The 21,522-nt window shown below is 38.0% G+C and overlaps 1 protein-coding gene and 1 long non-coding RNA gene across 3 annotated transcripts in view; both read right to left on the reverse strand.

The window, feature by feature from the left end:
* Nucleotides 1-21,522, reverse strand: part of LOC106058349 (pituitary homeobox 1-like) — a 91,905-nt gene that overhangs the window by 51,441 nt on the left and 18,942 nt on the right. The window lies entirely within an intron of this gene.
* On the reverse strand, nt 11,515-20,111 carry LOC129928086 (uncharacterized). Its single transcript, XR_008779695.1, has 2 exons — nt 17,881-20,111; nt 11,515-12,537 (listed from the first exon to the last, which is right to left on the reverse strand). It is a non-coding gene; the product is annotated as an uncharacterized LOC129928086 (long non-coding RNA).

Here is a 21,522-nt window from a genome sequence, read left to right on the forward strand (position 1 = left end):
CCTACTAAAACATCGCTGACCATTCATCGCCAAAGTCTCTAAACCTACTAAAACATCGCTGACCATTCATCGCCAAAGTCTCTAAACCTACTAAAACATCGCTGACCATTCATCGCCAAAGTCTCTAAACCTACTAAAACATCGCTGACCATTCATCGCCAAAGTCTCTAAACCTACTAAAACATCGCTGACCATTCATCGCCAAAGTCTCTTAACCTACTAAAACATCGCAGACCATTCATCGCCAAAGTCTCTTAACCTACTAAAACATCGCTGACCATTCATCGCCAAAGTCCCTTAACCTACTAAAACATCGCTGACCATTCATCGCCAAAGTCTCTAAACCTACTAAAACATCGCTGACCATTCATCGCCAAAGTCTCTAAACCTACTAAAACATCGCTGACCATTCATCGCCAAAGTCTCTAAACCTACTAAAACATCGCTGACCATTCATCGCCAAAGTCTCTAAACCTACTAAAACATCGCTGACCATTCATCGCCAAAGTCTCTAAACCTACTAAAACATCGCTGACCATTCATCGCCAAAGTCTCTAAACCTACTAAAACATCGCTGACCATTCATCGCCAAAGTCCCTTAACCAACTAAAACATCGCTGACCATTCATCGCCAAAGTCTCTAAACCTACTAAAACATCGCTGACCATTCATCGCCAAAGTCTCTAAACCTACTAAAACATCGCTGACCATTCATCGCCAAAGTCTCTTAACCTACTAAAACATCGCAGACCATTCATCGCCAAAGTCTCTTAACCTACTAAAACATCGCTGACCATTCATCGCCAAAGTCCCTTAACCTACTAAAACATCGCTGACCATTCATCGCCAAAGTCTCTAAACCTACTAAAACATCGCTGACCATTCATCGCCAAAGTCTCTAAACCTACTAAAACATCGCTGACAATTCATCACCAAAGTCTCTAAACCTACTAAAACATCGCTGACAATTCATCACCAAAGTCTCTAAACCTACTAAAACATCGCTGACAATTCATCACCAAAGTCTCTAAACCTACTAAAACATCGCTGACAATTCATCACCAAAGTCTCTAAACCTACTAAAACATCGCTGACAATTCATCACCAAAGTCTCTAAACCTACTAAAACATCGCTGACAATTCATCACCAAAGTCTCTAAACCTACTAAAACATCGCTGACAATTCATCACCAAAGTCTCTAAACCTACTAAAACATCGCTGACAATTCATCACCAAAGTCTCTAAACCTACTAAAACGTCGCTGACAATTCATCACCAAAGTCTCTAAACCTACTAAAACATCGCTGACACTTCATCACCAAAGTTTGTAAAATGTTTTACATGTTTTCGGATGTTCCTTCAGAGTTGAAGATAGTTTACTTCCTAGTCCAAACCTCCCGCAGGACAACGTGGGATGGGAGCGGGCAGGGTTTGAAACCGGGACCATCGATAAATCCAAACGACAGTCCAGAGCGCAAACCACACGACCAGGCAGCCATCCTGTCTCTTAACCTACTAAAACATCGCTGACAATTTCTCTTCTTCTCTGAGAACAATTTTAAAAATTTGTATTATTTATTTATTTATCTATTTATTTGGAAATGAAGATTGCGTTGTTCCCAGGCTTCGTGGGGAAAAAAACATCGTTTGTTGTCATAGCTGTGGTTGCTCGGCGCCGTTGGATGGCCACATTACATTTACGGGATTATTGGAGATCGTAGCATGGAAGCGAAACGAAATTCAGCCAGACGGTCACGTGACTAAAATGTCTACCGCCCGAAACGTTGACGTATCCATGGCGACGCTGTCTAAGTATTTAAATCTCAGCCTAAAGTGCCAGCGACAAGGTCCCACTTAACCAGGAGAAAAGTGGTTCATTTTAAAACCGGGATCACTTCTCAAGTGGGAAACGGATTTCTTTCTAGGAAGAGCTGCAAGGGACATAATTCTTTTAAAAACTATCTCATAACTTTTTTTGAAAATAATAGGACAAACCATTCATTCCTCTCTTTCTGATTCACTCTCTCTTTCACTCTCTCTCTCTTTCACTCTCTCTCTCTTTCACTCGCTCTCTCTTTCACGCTCTCTCTCTTTCACTCTCTCTCTCTTTCACTCGCTCTCTCTTTCACTCTCTCTCTCTTTCACTCTCTCTCTCTTTCACTCTCTCTCTCTTTCACTCGCTCTCTCTCTTTCACTCTCTCTCTCTTTCACTCGCTCTCTCTTTCACTCTCTCTCTCTTTCACTCGCTCTCTCTCTTTCACTCGCTCTCTCTCTTTCACTCGCTCTCTCTCTTTCACTCGCTCTCTCTCTTTCACTCGCTCTCTCTTTCACTCTCTCTCTCTTTTTTTCTCTCTCTCTTTCACTCTCTCTCTCTTTTTCTCTCTCTCTCTCTCTCTTTCACTGTCTCTCTTTTCTTATATATCCACTTTCTCTTTGGTTATACTTTCTCTTTTAGTTTCATCTTTCTTTCTCTCTCTCTCTCTTTCTCTCTCTCTCTTTCTCTCTCTCTCTCTTTCCTTTCAGTTCGACTTGCACGACAATTTCTTTTTCTTACTTCACTCTTTTTTACTGGAAATCTGTTACGCCATATTACACATCTATAATATAAAGCTGAAAGTAAAGCGTACGTATGTATGTATGTATGTATGTATGTATGTATGTATGTATGTATGTATGTATGTATGTATGTATGTATGTCCTAACTTTGATGGGCGGGACATGTAGTCCGCATGCCAGACAATCGCCTTCCGAAACGACTTCTGTACGCAGAGTTGTGTGCAGGAAAGCGCTCCCAGGGAGGTCAATACTAGCGCTACAAAGACACTCTGAAGAGCTCCTTCATGGAACGCGATATTGACATTCACGGCTGGGAAGTATTAGCTCTCGATCTCTCCTCATGGCGTGAAGCTGTGAGCCTCGGAGTCTCGAGATTTGAAGCAAGAAGAGTGGTCAGGGTGAAAGAACGCCGAACCATTAAAAAGCTGAGAGAAGAAGCAGGTCTATCTACAACTGACCTAATCTACCCATGCCACGTATACGGCCAGCTTTTAATGTCTATAGGATTTGATTTTACAGTCATCTTCGAGTCCATAGGAAATGAGAAGTGTGCTCATCTTCGACCACGAAGGAGAAGCTATATGTATGTATGTATGTATGTATGTATGTATGTATGTATGTATGTACGTATGTACGTATGTATGTCTGTATGTATGTCTGTATGTATGTATGTATGTATGTATGTACGTATGTACGTATGTATGTCTGTATGTATGTCTGTATGTATGTATGTATGTATGTATGTATGTAGGTATGTATGTATGTATGTATGTATGTATGTATGTATGTATGTATGTATGTATGTATGTATGTACGTATGTACGTATGTATGTCTGTATGTATGTCTGTATGTATGTATGTATGTATGTATGTATGTACGTATGTACGTATGTATGTCTGTATGTATGTCTGTATGTATGTATGTATGTATGTATGTATGTAGGTATGTATGTATGTATGTATGTATGTATGTATGTATGTATGTATGTATATATGTATGTATGTATGTATGTATGTATGTATGTCTGTATGTATGTCTGTATGTATGTATGTATGTATGTATGTATGTATGTAGGTATGTAGGTATGTATGTATGTATGTATGTATGTATGTAGGTATGTAGGTATGTAGGTATGTACGTATGTATGTATGTATGTACGTATGTACGTATGTATGTATGTATGTATGTATGTATGTATGTATGTATGTAGGTATGTACGTATGTACGTATGTATGTATGTATGTATGTGCGTATGTATGTATGTATGTATGTATGTAGGTATGTATGTTTGAATGTATGTATGTATGTATGTATGTATGTATGTATGTATGTATGTATGTATGTATGTATGTAGGTATGTAGGTATGTATGTATGTATGTATGTATGTATGTATGTATGTATGTACGTATGTACGTATGTATGAATGTATGCATGTATGTATGTATGTCCCGAAACAATCTTGATCAAACTTGGCCTAAATGTTCCTTGGATTATGGAGGGGGACCTTAGTGTATGTTTAATGTGCCTCCCACAACCGGGGGTCCCTAAAAATAGACAAAAATACCTTATTGTATCTCTCTTAAAGAATGAAGCTTTTTAACAAATCGGGTAAACCCGTTGTTCACAGTATTTTATGTTTGATATGAATATGTCGTCTGAACGGGTAAACCCATTTTCACACTCTACTTTTTATTTTCGTGGCAAAATGCCAAAATGTAAAGGGAACATTCTCCATGTTTGACATAGATCTAAATTCAATCCACTAGATCAGTAATACCAAAACTAAGGCCCGCAGACCGTGGGTCCTAACCGCTAGTTACATAATATATTACCTTTTTTTTTTCTCCTACACTTTCTCTCTCTCTCTTTCTCTCTCTCTATCTCTCTTTCTCTCTCTCTCTCTTTCTCTGCTAAAGCTTAGCATCGTTAAATATTGTCGTTTGTTTTACCTTCTCCTGTTATATGGGTCCTTTAAAACAACAGCTCTAGCCACGCCCTCGTCTCCCTCGCATGGGCGCACATACTTCAACACGCGCACACACACACACACGAAGACGTATGCACCAGAACACAATCACTCCCACCCCCTCCCCCAACACGCATGACAGGTCCGCCCCCAGGTTGGCTGGCACCGAATGCCAGGTCTCAGCGCTCCGCCATATATCAGTGTCTAGGTGGCAGGATCCGAACAACTTTCTTCCCCCCCCCCTTTCCCCTACACCCCTCTGTTCCATACACCACGTCCGCCCCTCCCTCCTTTTGTTACCCTCTCTTTCTCTCTCTCTCTTTGTTCCTCTCGCTCTCTTTTACCTCCCCCCCCCCCCATGGCCCCAGCATTCTCTTCCAAAAGCTCTTTATCTTAGAAAAACAGTTGCTTTGGTCTGGAACGATGGAGAAGCTACAGAAAAGAGAGAGAGAGAGAGAGAGAGATTGGTTGGGGGTAGGGGGGTGCAAAGGTAAGGTAAAAAAAAAAAGTCTGTTATGAGAAAGAGGAGGGGGGGTACACGCAGGGGCGTCGACGACGACAGGGGGAGCGAGGTGTCTCACTCGTCAGACTGTTGATATGTCATCAAGATCATCAAGGGCGCTAGAAAGTATGGACCTGGCACCCTAGTTGGGTAGAAGAGAACTGAAAGAGGGGAGGTGAAGAAGGTATGACGTAAATGTATCGGGAGTTTAGGGGGGTGGGGGTGGGGAGGGTAATAATAATAATCATTGTAATTATATTCGGCAGGGGAGAGAACAAACCGCATTGTTGACGAGGTAGTGTAATAAGATTAACAGCCCTTGAAATGTCGGACAAACTTCGAGGAAAATTTTGGCACGGACCCGGGAAGTTCCTCAGTGTCTGGTCAGCTCTGTCCACACGTCTTCGTGGCATTCGTGGGCCACTGGACTGTTCTGGCAACACTCTCTTGATTCAGTCCATGGAGCAGCTTCTATTGACGGCGTCGGTACGAGACCAGTCGTCATAGAAGGCCTGAGAACTGAACTGCAGCGTCACGCCCTGTGGGCAGCAGCGACCAATGTCTCTCTGTCTTTTCTCGGCTACTGTTGGCGGCGTCTGTACGAGACCAGTCGTCATAGAAGGCCTGAGAACTGAACTGCAGCGTCACGCCCTGTGGGCAGTGGGTGTCCAATGGCTCTCTGCCACGTCACAGATTTTTTTACGACGCGGTAACGAGCTATTGGTCTAAACTGCCCATATGTTGCGACATTGCTAGTCAGTGTTGAGGCCTTCTAGAACAAATAGTCTCGTTCTGTATGACGAGTCGTAAGGGTTAAGCCACTTATTTGTCAGGTTGATATAAACATAGGAAAACGCAATTTAGGTAGAAATTGTCACGTGACGTGCATAATCAGGGGCGGACTGGCTATATGGGCATTGGGGCAAATGCCCGGTGGGCCGGTACCCAAATGGGCCGGTAGGGCCACCGAAATGGCCTGATCGAAGTCACTATGGCACATATCAAGTTGTCAAAGGTTTTATAATATTCTTATTATGTTATTATTATTTTATTTTATAAAATGCCCTTTGAGCGTCGTGTTTAAACAAAAAAAAAATCTTTCACAGACATTACAGTGTACTACTCTTTTAATCTAACACATTTTCCGAAAATAAAATGTAGACAGTGCTACCAGTATGCTTCATCTTTTTAGGGCCTACATAATTGCTGATTTAAAAAGACGCTATATTGCTTATTGTACTATATAGAGTTCACTGTATGCATGCATATCGATACATTATCAAACTTAACAATGATTTTTAAGGACCGATACACCTAGAAATGGATGCCCATCACACGATAGACAATTTGTGGGCCGAATATTATTGAAATGCCCGGGCCGATTTTGACACCCAGTCCACTCCTGCGCATAATTATGACGTTTTTTTCTTATCTTATAAATTGCAGACGTTCTTTCAAAGAGTAGATAATATACATCAAATTAAGTACGCTGGCCTTTTGTAAACATCGTTTTACCAGTATAGAGTAATGTTACTATCACACGAACTAATTTTTGGGCTGAACAGGCTGTAGAGTGAACACTTTGTCGTGACCTTAGTGGCTGAGTGGTTAAGCGCCTGGCTTCCGAACCTGAGATCTTTGGTTCGAATCTCGATTAAAAAAAAACGGGGATTTTGAATTTCGGGATTCTTAGGGCACTTCTTAATTCACCCAACTTCAATGGGTACCTGACTTTAGTTGGGGAAAGTAAAGGCGGTTGGTCGTTGTGCCGATCGCATGACACCCTGCTCGTTAACCGTGGGCCAAAGAAACAGATGACCTTGACATCATCTGCCCTTTAGATCGAAAGGTCTGAAGAGGAACTATACTTCCCCCCATCCCCCCCCCCCCCCCGCCACTATCCATAAAAATTATTCGATCAGAATGCTGTAAGACCCGCCCCCTACAAAGGCCATATTTAAAAATCAGCTCGTAGACCTTCCGCATATCGTTCCGCATTGTCACGTTGCCCAACCAAAGTTTTCTTCTAGAACCCTTTAATGTGCGCCCTTTTGAGCATCCTCAATGGAAAATCCAATTCTGTTGATGGATTTTTACTCTCAAGTCCTAGCCAAGAGCTCGTGCAAGGCTGCAGGGGAAGAAGGGGTTTGAACCCAGGACCATCAACAGTCCGGAACACATGTCACACGACCAGCCATCCATGTTTCCACAAAGAGGCCTTTCTCAGTAATAAAAACATTTAAACTAAAATAGTTTTACCTAGAAGTATAAAACAGTATAACCAAGAATATGTTTCGGGTTATCAAGAAAAGAACATCCTAGCTCAAACCTCTCGAAAGACGACGGGGGAGGGTATCAATAGCGGGGGCGGGGGGGGGGGGTAAGATGTGAGATCGTGTGTGTGTCAGTTTATTTTATTAGTTGTGAGTGGTGAAGTGTTTTAGCACGGGGTTTTTCAAGGGGGGGGACAATAAGGTTTCCTGTGGTCAGTCTAGCAGTTGGAGAGCTGACCTGGTCTGTGTAGGGTGTTGTTGATTGTTGTGTGTTGTATTGAGAGATAGTATTTCCGCGCTGTGTGAACTGACTATTTGGGGATCAGCATTGGAGAATCATACCCTTAGTATATCGAACTATTTGCCTATAGCAAGAACTAACCAAAGCCAGTTACAGATGGCAGCCAATAGGGCTCAAACCCGAAACCCTTGAAACAAATGAACGACAGTCCAAAGCGCAAACCACGCCTAGCATTGGTATAAGAAAGACACTGAGTACACAGATTTATAAACTTCAGTTTTTAGAGAGTTCCACCTATATACTGTAGACACTCTAAAAATCTAATGTCAAGTCACTCATTTATATTAACTACTCAAATAGTCAACAGTTTGTTCTTTCATTCGTATACAGTTACTAAAACAAGCAAAGATCGTAAACACCGACATTGCATTATCTCCCATGGACGTGAGTTATCTTCCCCCCTAACGCATTAATAAAATATTTCCGCTCTTTGATCACGTGATATCCTTCACTTCCAGGATGTACAATAAATGACTCGCCTTGACTTTTCTCTGGCATGATTTTTTTTTTGTTGTTGTGTTTTACTCTTTAGCTTTCTTAGTCAAGTTAAAGACAAAATGGACGCCCAACTTAAAGTTGTTTTTTAAAAGGGGGGGGGGGGGAAAATTGAAAGATATAATTGGAAGATAAGTAGGTAGTAAGAGTATCCACAGAAAAATAGTAAACTGGTATAGTCATATTTATTTTGATTGTGATACTAAATGGTTTATTATTTATTGCAGTACCTGTTATTAGCTAACAAACATTTTATTGGGTGGAAACTAGATGAATACAAAATTTCGATTTTGCAAAAAAAAATTCACAGTTTATATTTATCTTTGGAAAAAAATTCTTGCTTAGTGGCCACATATAGAAAACTGGTTTGACATTGAGACAACTTTCAAACTATAACCATCGTGACATTACTTCCCTTTACAAAAAAAAAAACATACAGGGAATTCCCGCACTCACTTCAAATGTTTGTTTGTTGTTTTTTTTTTTTGGATTCAATAAGGAGTTTAATTAAAGATGAACATGAATATTTTGCGCAGCGTCTTGTGTAAAAAATAAGCTGGACTTCATGGTGCAATGCTCACTGGAAAGACTCCTTGCAATAATGTATATATACTGCGTCCATCGTGGTTCGATGATGACCACTTTTGTCGTCCAGGGGGCTGAGGGCTTTGCACTGGGGTTTTGTGCCTCCTCGTGTGGCTGGTGAGACCTATGTGAGCCTGGAATGTTCGGCTGCACACTGGGCAGGTTATTCCAGCTGGAGCTAGTGTCATTGGCCTTGCTTTTCTTATCTGGCGTTTTTCTTCTGCCAGCGCTGTTCTCTTTTTCTCAGCAATTGGTGCACCAGTTTTCACAGCGCGACGTCATAATGCTCTGTCATGTGCTTCTGACTCCCAGGTGGCTGGGTCTATGCTGAACGCCTTCAGAGAAGCTTTGAGGGTGTCCCTGAAGCGCTTTCTTTGTCCACCTTGTGAACGCTTTCCTTCCCTTAATTGGCCATACAGGAGTCGTTTACGGATGCGGCGGTCTTCCATTCCATTGCTTTTTTGTTTTGTTTTAAATAATTCATATGTTTATTTTTATTTACAAAATAAAATGAACCAAGCATTAATAAATAAGAATAGAATATGATCTGATTAAATGAAACTTTATATCAGGGTTTGATAAAAATACGCTCATATTCAGGAAAGAACAATTGACAAATAAAGATAAAGTGAAAGATGGCCGTCATGAGATAAGTTATCAGTGGCATGATCATTAGTAATCCAGTGGTTCTCATCCCTCCAAAGATTCCCACTACTTCCACCACACCTTGGCATTTGATGATAAATTATGAGCGCAGAGCGGCATGATCAAAATTATTCAAATCGTACTTCTTTCTCTCAAAGGATTTTCTCTTACTTCCGCCACACCTTGGCATTTGATTATTACATCACGCAATTTGCTTAGGATTCTTCTTCTTCTAGCCAGCTTTATTGCTGCTGAGCTGTGAGCTCTTTTGCAGACAGTGCCAAGGGAAAAAAGTGTGCTGTTTTCTTCAGTTGTTCAGCACTGCCGTACAGGGTGTTGGTTATTTTGGGCTGTAGTGGAGTAGGGTCTGCCTAAGGTGGATTAGGAAGGGGCATTCAAGGAGGATATAGTTTAAGGTTTTATAAGGGTGGGCGCAGTGTCTGCAAAGGGGGAGTTGTGTGTAGAGCCATTCCTCTTTGTGATTGTTGACTAACATTGACCTTAGGGTGAGGTAGCTTACAGGTCTGTCTGGTTGTTCCATAGATGAACCTGCCTTTGATAGCTTATCTGCCTTTTCATTTCCCATGATGCCAATGTGTCCAGGGATCCACTGTAGTGTGATATTGATATTTAATTTTGATATCATCTGGTGGAGTATCACAATTAGTGTTGTCAACTCTCTTGGGCTGTTTGAGGTGTTGCGTAGGATAATATAAACATCCTTTTTTTCCCTTTCCAAAAGATTACATTGTAAAAGACAACAACAAATGTAAAAACATTGTTCAGATATTGTTCATAGTTCTTGCATTCATTTGCTTGTCCTATTTTCCCGCTCTAGACACGTCAAAGTCCGCGTACATCTCACATGGGCTTACATCTCACACGAAATGCATGATCTTTGGAGTTTTGAAGGTCAAAGTCTTTATTTATTAGTAAAGTCCAACATTTCTGGGACACATACACACGCAGAAGTTGTTATGGATGGTGTATTGTCCTCAGTCATTCTCAAACTGTGGGGGAGGCTCGTGTATACACTATACAGGCTCTGTTATCTTGTAAAAAACAAGATCCGTTTTTCAAGTTCATTACAAGAGCGAAGATCCAAAATTATTCCTAGTTAATGATTTTGTTAGATCGTTTACCAGCTGACAGATCAGCCTGAAGTCCTAGTGATCGGATGTTTTTATGTCCAACACTTAAGGCTGGGCTAATCAACAATGTTCCTGGACATCACGTTGCGGAACTCCGCAAGTGGACAGACCGCTACGATTTCCAGATGTTAACTTATCGTCAACCAAAGAGGCCAAACAGTATTGCAGTGAGCTCAGAAGGAGTTTAGAGGACTATATATATTCCAAGATTGATTATTCTTTACAGATTGTCTAGTCTGACGATATTTTTCCCCCCAATGAAGTCCTGGGACAACTTATCTTTACCAGCATATCTACAAATAAAATAATGGCTCAGCATTAGCTTTATAAACGAGGAATTGATGTTTTAAAAAAACTGTTTCCCTTTGTTGCATGTTTTTTTTTAAATTTATTTTTGGTAGAGCAGGAAGGAATGAAGAAGGTTTTGTTTGTTGACATCCATCACAGTGCCGCTACAGTATGAAATGGGTTGCCTGAATCAGCCAGAAAAACCAAAGACTTGGCATGACTAGATTGACCTAGGGACACGCGCAGGACGTAATCACCAACGTCTGTATTTTATAAGATAAGATAATCTCTCTTTGAGCTTTTCATCTCCATTTCCTAACCCTTGGTTGTAGACCTACCTCCACATCATCAATCCATCATATTCGTGGCCTGCCTTTGGGTCGCCTGCCTTTTATTTGTTCTGTGGCATTGTTTCCGAGTGACCTGCCCAGCGAGGTTTGGTCTTTTCTATTCCTGTCACTATAGTTGGGTCGATTGGTATATATCCCGGTCAATGCGTGTCCACCACCCAGTTTCACCTGTTAGTAAAATGTTTGACATATTTCGGATGTTCCTTCAGAGTTGAAGATAGTTTACTTCCTAGTCCAAACCTCCCGCAGGACGACGGGGGATGGGAGCGGGCAGGGTTTGAACCCTGGACCATCGATAAATCCAAACGACAGTCCAGCGCGCAAACCGCACGACCAGGCAGCCATCCTTTTAGTATTTGCTTGATCATTAAGTGTGATGTTGCTAGTTCAGGCTGTCTTGAAGTCAACCAATTACTCTGCAATCGTTTGGGTGTAATTGTTCGGGTGTATTACGTGTAGTTGACCAACAACACAAACAAGAACTGGCACATCAATTGTAACAGGTGAAGAGATGTAGTCAACGATGATGAACAAGTTAATATATATTTATTATGATAAAAGGCCACAGTAGAAGTCTCTGTCACTAAACACGTCGTTACCCTGGAATGTTCTAACGCTAACTGATTTTCCGGTCTCTAACCCAACATATCCCAAACGTCACTAGTCCCGTTCAATATGCGTCTACTATGGTGCGTCGCTAAATAACTAAAATAACTAACCTATATAAATAAGGTGTCTAACAGATTCCTCCCTGTGATGTTGCTAGTTCAGGCTGTCTTGAAGTCAACCAATTACTCTGCAATCGTTTGGGTGTAATTGTTCGGGTGTATTACGTGTAGTTGACCAACAACACAAACAAGAACTGGCACATCGATTGTAACAGGTGAAGAGATGTAGTCAACGATGATGAACAAGTTAATATATATTTATTATGATAAAAGGCCACAGTAGAAGTCTCTGTCACTAAACACGTCGTTACCCTGGAATGTTCTAACGCTAACTGATTTTCCGGTCTCTAACCCAACATATCCCAAACGTCACTAGTCCCGTTCAATATGCGTCTACTATGGTGCGTCGCTAAATAACTAAAATAACTAACCTATATAAATAAGGTGTCTAACAGATTCCTCCCCCCCTTGAAAAAAAAATATGTCAATATTTTTCCACTACTGTCAAGTCTTACAAGGGCATTTTCAATTTAAGGGGAAGACAACAAACATAAAATCTTGACATCTTCATCTTGACTTCTTCATCTTGACATTTTCATCTTGACTTGACAGTTCTTCATATTCAATGTCAATGTTCATAACAGTTCATAACATTCCAGAATCATCCTCCTTAGTACACAGTTCATCATAGAGGAAAATGTGGCATCCTATGGGCATGTCCTACACATCTCAAATGTTCTTCACTGGCAGTAATCTGATAAAATACAATATTTCAAAAAACAATTACAAACTTTATTTACACATTCAATACATTTTTTCTTACCACCCTTTTATACGCTTTTGTCCATTTTTCTTTTATACTCACCCTTTTCCATAGAACTAACTTTCGTCAATGATATATGAAATGATTCACACAAAAAAAAATATCCATACTTACTTTTAAATGCTTAACATCAAATTTACTTATCTCCCTTTTCCATAACATATAAATGGTGTCAATATATTAATATATATTACATACTCAATATAATCATAGTTTATTTACAAAATTGTTTCACTTCAATGTCATTCTAGACAATAAATCAGCTACAATATTCACAGATCCACTAATAGCTTTCACTTCAAATTTGTACTCCTGTAGTGCTAAGAACCATCTATAAACACGACTGTTTTTCATGCTCTTTTGCTGTATATACTGAATAGGTTTATGATCAGTTAATAAAATGAATTTCCTTCCTATTAAATAGCTCTCTAGCTTAGTAATTACCCATATTACAGCTAAGGCTTCTCTTTCAATGACACTATATTTTTTCTCTGCCTCTGACAATTTTCTGCTTACATATAATATAGGATGTAAGTTATCATAGTTCTGCATTAAACAACCACCAATAGCATTACCAGATGCATCAGTTGTGACATAAAATATTTTGTCTTTATCAGGTAGTCTTAATATTAGTTCATGACTAAAAACATCTTTAATTCTGTCAATAGCTTTCACACATTCCTCATTACAAACTACTTTTTGAGGTTTTCCTTTTTTAAGTAAGTCATTTAGTGGATTCACTATTTCTGCTAAGTTCTTTATAAACTTTCTGTAATAATTTACTATTCCCAATATACTTTTAATTTGTCTTTTTGTTGTAGGTATTTCAATATTAAGTACTTTCTTTATGTTATCTTCAATAGGGCTAATCATGTTGTTATTTACTTTATGTCCTAAGAAAATTATTTCCTCCAATCCTATTTCTACTTTTTCTGCTTGAATTGTAAGTCCACTTTCTTTTATTATTTTGAATACTTCTTTTACATCTATCAAATGTTCCTCCCAACTATTATTAAAAATACATATGTCATCTAAATAGCAAATAACATTTTCTTTGTTTCCAATTATCATGTTCATCATTCTATTAAATGTGGCAGGTGCATTTACTAATCCAAAACTCATATAATTCCATTGAAAAATACCATATGGTGTTACAAATGCTGTGTAAGGTTTTGCATTTTCTGTTAAAGGTATTTGCCAATAACCTTTAGTTAAATCTAATTTAGTAAAAAATTTTGCTCCATTTAATTTATGTAAAATATCCTCTATATTTGGCATTGGATATGGGTCAAATTCTGTGATGTTGTTAAGTTTCCTATAATCAATACATAACCTTATATCTCCATTCTTCTTTTTGGCTATCACAATTGGTGAAGCATAAGGAGATGTTGATGGTTCAATTATACCTGATTCTAGTAAATTGTCTATTTCTCTCTTTACTTTGTCTTGTAAATGTAGCGGTATTCTATATGGCTTAAGCTTGATAGGTTTTGGATCTGTTACTTTAATGTCATGTTTAATAATATTAGTTTTTCCTGGTATACTGGAAAAAATTTCTTTGTATTCCTGTATTATTTTAGTTATATCTTTTGACATTTCCTTAGTTAAATTATTAAGATTAATCTTTTGCCAAGTTTGATTCTCTTTTGTTTCTATTACAGGTATTTCCTTAATATCATTTTCATTATGATTTTCATTTGTTATTATCATCAAGCATTCTTCTCTTTCTGAAAATTTATTTTCTATTTCCTCCTGAATGTTTTGTATTAACTCATCTTCTCTATCATGATACAGTTTCAAATTATTTATGTGATATGTTTTAATTTTCCCATTTATTTCAATTTGATAATTCACATCATTAATTTGTTTTATCACCTTAAATGGACCTTTCCATTGTTTACCAATTTTATTTTTCAGGTCATTTATCAATATTAATACATTGTTTCCTACTTCTAGTGTTTTCAATTGTCTTTTCTTATTTATATTCTCATGAGCACTTTGTTTGTACTTCTTATTGTTGTTATATGCTTGAGTCCATATTTCTTTCAATTCTGTTGTGATTGTTGTTTCACTGTCATTATTTAATTTATTCTCATTGCCTATTAGATTTTCTTTAAAAACATCTAATTCATCTCTGGGTTTTCTTCCATGTATTATTTCATATGGTGAAAATTGTGTTGCTTCATGGATGTTGTTTCTATGAGCAAATAGTACATAGTTAATGTAATGATCCCACTTGTTCTGATTATTCTGAATTATTTTTGTTAGTGATCTTTTTAATGATCCACCATATCGTTCACATAAACCGTTACTCTCCGGGTGGTAAACCGAAGAGTATATGTGTTGTATATTGTATTGTTTAGTCCATTTCTTAAATTGTTCTGACTTAAACTGAGATCCCTGATCACTCAATATAATTTTAGGTATACCATGTCTTGTAATTACTTTTTGAGTTATGGCATTAATGATATTTTCTGCACTTGTATTTGATAATGGGATTGCCTCTGGATATCTACTAAACATGTCTATTACTGTTAAAATGTATTTGTTATTATTTTCAGTTTGAATTAAAGGACCTATTAAATCAATAGATACTTTCTGAAATGGTGCTGTAGGTTCATCCATTTCTTGAATAGGTGCCTTATTCACTAGGCTTTTGTTAGATCTCTTTTGACATATGTCACATGAGTTTATGTATTTGTTGATTGTTGCTTTCATTTTGGGCCAAAATACTTGTTTTGACAAATTCCTATAACATTTCTTTACTCCCCTATGTGCTGCTAAATTATTATCATGTGTCATGATTAAAACATCTTTCCAATATTTCTGTGGTAAGACAAGTTGTTTTATTTTCTTGTTATCATTACTTGTTTGTCTAAATAATATTTTATTCTCTATACAAAATTTCTCCATTGGATTATTATTGTTTTTATCTAGTATTCTTGAATATATTTTCCCAATAATATTGTCATTCATTTGTTCTAATGCAAATGTGGGTGTTGTTTCTTTTTCACTTTGAGATATTTGTGTTTCAAGACTATTTTGTGTTTCATTTTCTATCTCTCTTTCCTTAACATCTGTATTTTCTATTTGTATTACATTACTGGTTTCTTCTTCTTTATCATTACTTATTACATTTATTGTATTTTCCTGTTTCTCATCTTGTTTATTCATTGATCTTGTTATTACCATACTTGTTATATTTTGTGTTTCTATGTTTTCATGATTTTGTCTTATGTTTTTGTATTTGTTTTGCCAGTCTTCTAATTCTTTTCTTGAACATTCTTTAACTCCTTTTATGTTTCCTACTAACATATCATATCTCATTTCTGGTATTGCAATGCCATCACAATAACCAGTGAAAAATGGAGTTTCAATGTATACCCTTATAGCTTTAAATTCCCTTACAGTGCCATCTGCTAATTCTACTTTCTTAGTAAACCCTTTATACCAATGAGGTTTGACAAATTTAGTTTTTACTGCCAAAGTGTTACAACCTGAATCTCTGATTAATTCCACTGGAATTCTATCTACAAACCCTGGGTACACTGCAAAATTGTTCCTATTTCCTTCCATGAAATATACCCTATCTGTACCTTTATTTTTGTATTCCCTACTGTAACTCCTATTTCTGTAATTTTCCCTGTCATTCCTATCTCTACTCCTATATCTACTGTTATTTTGTTCATTGTATCTATTTCTACTTCCAGACCTACTATTCCCTCTTCTACAGTTAGCTGCTATATGACCTTTTCCTTGACATTTAAAACAGGTTATTTCACTATATTTTCTATTTCCACTATTTGATCTGTTTCTATTTCTACTTCTATCAACATTTTCTTTGGTGTATCCTATTAAATCTACTTTGCTCTTATCCCTATCAGAAAATGGTTTATTTGGATAGGCATTTTTGTATACTCTCATTATTTCTGTTATTTCATCTATAGTTTTTGGGTTTCTTTCTCTAATAAAAGATTGTAACTGAGGATCACATTTATTTACAAAGTTGTCCACTAGAATAAAATTTTTTAATCCTTCATAAGAGTTATTCACTTTTTCTAATTTTACCCACTTATTGAAAAAATCCTTTTCCATATTAATGGTAGTTTGGGGTTCTATTCCTAATGATGGTATATTGTCAAAGTATTTCTTTCTAAAAGTTGTAGCATTATGACCATATGCATTTAATAACTCTCTTTTTAAAACCTGATAGCTATCATCAATATGATGGTCATGATTTTGGCATATTGTTAGAGCTTGACCATGAACAAAGTCTATCAGTATTTCAGACCATTCTTCTTCAGGCATATTAAATGTAGACATTTTTGCCTCATATCTTTTCAGGAAATCACCAATGTCATCCTTCTGTTCATCAAAACTTTGTATCTTTCTCTTTAGCCATGTCTGTGAATTAGGGTTGTCTCTTTGAGTGGTATAATTATTTGAGTTATTTGTGTTATTTCTTTGTTCAGTTTGGGCTCTGGCTTGTGCTGCGTCCAATCTCATCTTCTCCATTTTAGCTTCATGCTCTCTCTGCCTTTCTTGGTCTTCTTTTTGCTTTTCATATTCTTCCTTTCTGATCCTTTCTTGCCTCTCTATCTCTTGTCTTTGATGTTCTTCTTGTCTTTCTATCTCTTCTTTTTCCCTTCTTATTTTATCTTGACGTTCCATTTCTTCCCTCACAACTTGCTGTACATAAGCGGCTAAGTCTTTTCCTTTTAACTCCATGGCCTTTCCATCCTGCATAGCTGTTTCCTTAACCTCCTTAAGGTCCACATATGATGATGTAGCCATTGTGTTTTATATTTTATATATATTTTTACTTAGCCTATATTGGTTATGGCTATACTTTAAACTTATTTTATATTTATGTTTTTCCACACTTTTATACAAATTTTAAATGTTATGTCTCTATCTATAGATTTAGTAAATGTGTAAATCTAGTCTGAGTTATTATGGTTATATTCAAATCTGTATATTAGGTCCAGTATTACACACAAATTTAAATCTAGTATATTATAGTATGTATAATAATACTATTTAGATCTATAGTTATCAAGAGCACTATGACTTTTAGATCTAGTATGAATAACTATGATCAATTTTAAAATCCGGTATGACTGAAGTCACAGTGAAGTGTCTAGAGTAAATTCAAGGACTGTCTAGAGTCTAGATCTAGATTAGATTATGGTTCTATTTAACCATACGAAACAAATATGTGTATACAATGTCAAATATATCTTCAACAAGATATATATATCTAGAATGTACTACCTTCATTCATCTTTCAATTAATAATATTTCAAATTAGAGTCTAGATGATTAAATTGTACCAAAGAGATGTACAACAATTTGCAGATCTAAATTTAGCCAGACGATAGTGTTTGACTACATAGCCAGTTTCGGCATTATTCTCATGGCAAAATCATATTTGATTTTAACCGCTCAAACTAAAATTATTTTAGTCTGATTCACAGTAAAAGAATCCTACCCGCACTTTCTATCATTAAGTGAAAAAAATTACAGATCTAATTAAATTAATAAAAATAAATAATTTAAAATAATATAAACAAATGAAATAATTAAATGAGACTATCACTATGGGTTGGGATGTGACAATATGGCACACAATGATAACGTCACGAAGTAACCAGGCAACAACGGATATGACGTTTACACAAACAAAACAAATTACAACCCTAAACGTATAATATAGCTTTTCATCTAAATTACGTCTTCTACCCCGACGGGTTTTAAGGCGCACCACCTGATTTTACTCAGGCTAACGTACCAAATTTAGACAAAATCTATTTCTAAGGGCAATCTAAACATATACTAATAAGAAAAATGGCACTTAGCTTTTGATAAGAAAGATCCCTTTGTTCGGACTCCCGAATATGTTAGATCACAACAAATTCCACTGCCTCTCTTCCAGTTCTGACTCTGTTCTCCGGTGCTACCAGTATCCCACGTAATGCCACAGATGTCCTGATATGCCACAGCAAAATGTTCCAGTTTCTTCGACGACTGTTGATGACCGTATGTGTAGTTCCGACGACTTTGTGTACACAGTTACTGACGAATAGGTTAACGGTTCTTCTGGCGATGACTTGACTTGTGTAGACGACTACTGACAAATAACAGTCTCTTGACGGCAACTTGATCTGGACGACTGACGAATAACGAATTTCTTGACGATGACTTGATCTGGGCTGACGAATAACGGCTTTCTTGACGATGACTTGATCTGGGCTGACGAATAACGACTTTCTCGACGATGACTTGATCTGGGCTGACGAATAACGGTTCTCTAAAATAGTTCACTGCTTCTGCTGCTACTCTGGTAGTACGACGAAGTTTGCTGTTGTACTCTGCTTCAATAAACCAAACTGTCCAATGTAGACTAGGTGAGACCAAGGTCACCTCCGACGACGTTCCGTTAGACGATTAACGGTTTTCAACGAAATTAAGTGGATGTAGCTATTTCCACAACAATATCAGCACGTCTAGATATGGTCTAGACCGACGAATACTAGATAGATCAATGTTCAGTACTGATAAAGATTACTTCACTAACCTTCCAAAGGTTAAACACAGTGACCGTTATAAACGTGGCAAGCAACCGGTTCAATGAGCAAACTGCTCCACAAGAATCTCTCCAAGGTTAAGACGACAGAGCGATTTCGATTTAGTTAGCTACCAAACTTGTAGTACTCACAATACTTCTGACAGCGGGCAAACTGTCCTTCTCGAACTGGCGAGGTAAAACTTGATACTCAATGTGGCTCCTATGACGAAGAAAAAATATGTCCAACAGGTTCACTAACGATCTCTCACCCGTTATGAATGAACGGTTTCTCTGGTTGTAGGTCGATTCAGCATATGAAGATCAGGCGTTGCGATGATTACGGTCCTGACGAAGGTCACCCTGAGTTAACGGCTCGTTGAACGTGCGATCAAACAGGCGACGACTGTATGTAGATCCAGAACAAAGTCACTCTGCGATGCTGCTGTGTTCAGCCGTACTCCGATGAAATCTTATAACTTCGAGTGCACGACCCTCACCTGAGTAAACGTTCTGCTTCGAGGTCCGGTACGATGTTCGTCGGGCTTCGAGGTTCGGGGTCGCCACTGTGATGTTGCTAGTTCAGGCTGTCTTGAAGTCAACCAATTACTCTGCAATCGTTTGGGTGTAATTGTTCGGGTGTATTACGTGTAGTTGACCAACAACACAAACAAGAACTGGCACATCAATTGTAACAGGTGAAGAGATGTAGTCAACGATGATGAACAAGTTAATATATATTTATTATGATAAAAGGCCACAGTAGAAGTCTCTGTCACTAAACACGTCGTTACCCTGGAATGTTCTAACGCTAACTGATTTTCCGGTCTCTAACCCAACATATCCCAAACGTCACTAGTCCCGTTCAATATGCGTCTACTATGGTGCGTCGCTAAATAACTAAAATAACTAACCTATATAAATAAGGTGTCTAACATAAGAAATGTGAGATCGAGTTAACACAACATATAAAACATATTTATCTTCTTATCTTATAGAATACAGACGTTACTTCAAAAAAGAAGATGATTACGTCCTACGCGTCATGCATTTAGTCATGCATATTAACCAATGACTTAAATTCAGCCAAGTCACTGGTTTTCCTGGCTAGCTCAGGCAACCCATTCCATTCTCTAATAGCACTAGGGAAGAAGGAGTATTTGTACAAATTTGTCCTAGCATATGGGACAAGGAATGTGCCTTTATCTTTGTGTCTTTCAGAGTATTTTATTAAATTTTGTTTTTGTATTTGAAGATTATGGTTCAGTGTTTTATGTATGATTGCTACTTTACTTTTGAGCCTTCTGCCCTGAAGGCTTTCTAAATTTAGTGATTTTACTAAAGGTGTTACTCTAGTCAAATGTGAATATTCGTTTGTTATGAATCTCACTGCTCTATTTTGTGTCTGTTCCAGTTTTTTAATGTTTTCTTGAGTTTAGGGGTCCCAAACGGAGGATGCATATTCTATTATTGGCCTAACCAAGGTTAAATCACATTTTAGTTTTATGTTCTTAATGAGGAGAGCGTGTGGCCAGTACGGCAACAAAACGCTAGTACAGTAGGGGGCAGAGAAAATACAAAAGATGTTAAGAGAAAGAGAGATAGAGAAAGAAAGTAAGACTAAAAAAAGAGGTGGAAGAGAACGAAGGAGAAAGAAAGAGAGATGAAAAGAGAAAAAGGGAAAGACAAAAAAAATGATGGCAAGAAAAAGAGAAAATTTGAGAGAAAGAAAGTGGGAGAGAAAGTGGGAGAGAAGTGAGAGAGAATGTAGGAGAGAAAGAGGGAGAGAAAGTGGGAGAGAAAGTGGGAGAGAATGTGGGAGAGAAAGTGGGAGAGAAAGTGGGAGAGAAGTGGAAGAGAAAGTGGGAGAGAAAGTGGAAGAGAAAGTGGGAGAAAAGTGGGAGAGAAAGAGGGAGAGAATGTGGGAGAGAAAGAGGGAGAGAATGTGGGAGAGAAAGTGGGAGAGAAAGTGGGAGAGAAAGAGGGAGAGAATGTGTGAGAGAAAGAGGGAGAGAAAAAGGGAGAGAAAAAGGGAGAGAAAGTGGGAGAGAAAGAGAATGTGGGAGAGAAAGTGGGAGAGAAAGTGGGAGAGAAAGAGGGAGAGAAAGTGGGAGAGAAAGTGGGAGAGAAGTGGGAGAGAATGTGGGAGAGAAAGTGGGAGAGAAAGTGGGAGAGAAGTGGAAGAGAAAGTGGGAGAGAAAGTGGAAGAGAAAGTGGGAGAAAAGTGGGAGAGAAAGTGGGAGAGAAAAAGGGAGAGAAAAAGGGAGAGAAAAAGGGAGAGAAAGTGGGAGAGAAAGAGAATGTGGGAGAGAAAGTGGGAAAGAAAGTGGGAGAGAAAGAGGGAGAGAAAG

Source organism: Biomphalaria glabrata, chromosome 9, assembly GCF_947242115.1.
Source record: "Biomphalaria glabrata chromosome 9, xgBioGlab47.1, whole genome shotgun sequence".
In the NCBI taxonomy this organism is placed as follows: domain Eukaryota; kingdom Metazoa; phylum Mollusca; class Gastropoda; family Planorbidae; genus Biomphalaria; species Biomphalaria glabrata.